General features: G+C 29.1%; 1 pseudogene; it reads right to left on the bottom strand.

Moving 5' to 3' along the window:
* Positions 1-269: 269 nt before the first annotated feature.
* Positions 270-388, bottom strand: LOC120586420 (uncharacterized; annotated as a pseudogene).
* Between the last annotated feature and the right edge of the window lie 902 nt (positions 389-1,290).

The raw sequence follows: 1,290 nt of genomic DNA, 5'->3' as shown, positions 1-1,290 counted from the left end.
ACGATATATGAAGGATTGATGTTCTTAACATCTAAGAAACACAAACAAGTCAATTAAAAGTCCTCTATCGTTTAAAACAAGAGCAGGAAGGTAGAAAACTAACAACAAACAACAAAATGTAGGAACAGAAAGTCAACTAAAGAAATTACATTGTTTTTATTTTTTTTTATTTTTTCATTTTTTTTATTTTTTAGGCGAGGCAATCCTTGGTTGACCTCACAGATTGCAAAGACCTTGTCAGCTTACAATCCCTTATTTTTCATTTTTTATGCCTACAGCACCTGGTCTTCCTAGTTGGTCTCCCATCCAAGTACTAATCAGGCCCAACTCTGCTTAGCTTCCGAGATTGGACAGGATTGGGCTTGTTCAGGGTAGCATGGCCGTAGAATAGATTATTTTTAAAAATTTAAAGTTCTACCTTACTAATTCAATGAAAAAAATAATAAACCAGCATAAAACACACACTTTTAATCCAAAACTGGAAATTATAAAAATGAGTGGAAATGATAATTAAATGATAATTAAATACTCAGACAGTGTTGGGAGAGTAAACTGCTGCACTTTTTTTTTCCAGGAGCAATTTGTATTTGTTTATAAATATTCATGTCCATTAGGCTTTAAATTATATTAAAATTTTTTCTTACAGTACTAACTAGCATGAATAAAATTGTATCAGGAATGGCCATCAAAGTGGTCTTTTTAAACAAAAAGTTGAAAATCCCTTAAATGCTTAACAAAGACAATAAAAATTTATTATAAAAAAATGAGTGAAATGCTACATGTTTGTTAACTACTTCAGAAAAACAACATTGGCATGAAAAAATAATCAAATCAAAATAAGTGGAAATAAAATTCAGGTTATTTAACAATATTTATACTACTATAAAACAGTGTTAAAAAGAAAAACAAAGAGATAAAATACGAATGTAAAAATAAGTCCAGAAAGTTATTTGCCCAAATGCTGACATTATTTACTAGTAAGAGCAAGCTAGTATTTGATTATTTTTCATCTTTATTTTAAATGTAAATGAATATAGTTTTTACTTCTGTAAAGAGAAAAAATAAGTTAAAATGAGACATAAAGAGATGTGTTTTGCATCATAATGACTTGAAAAAATGTATCGTTTCTTTGAGGGAATGCTGAGAATTTATAATACACTGGTTCTGTGTGGATAGACATTGTTACCACAGATTTCTGGGGCTTAACTTTACAGTTTATAGCAAGAGTTTTACATTTATTTCACTTTGAGTAATGTGCTTTGAAATAGACTTTTATTGACCCTGTTTATG

Source organism: Pteropus medius, unplaced genomic scaffold (assembly GCF_902729225.1).
Source record: "Pteropus medius unplaced genomic scaffold, Ma_sr-lr_union100, whole genome shotgun sequence".
Taxonomy (NCBI): domain Eukaryota; kingdom Metazoa; phylum Chordata; class Mammalia; order Chiroptera; family Pteropodidae; genus Pteropus; species Pteropus medius.
Note: the sequence above shows the minus strand (reverse complement) of the source record. Positions and strands in the feature narration are given on the sequence as shown.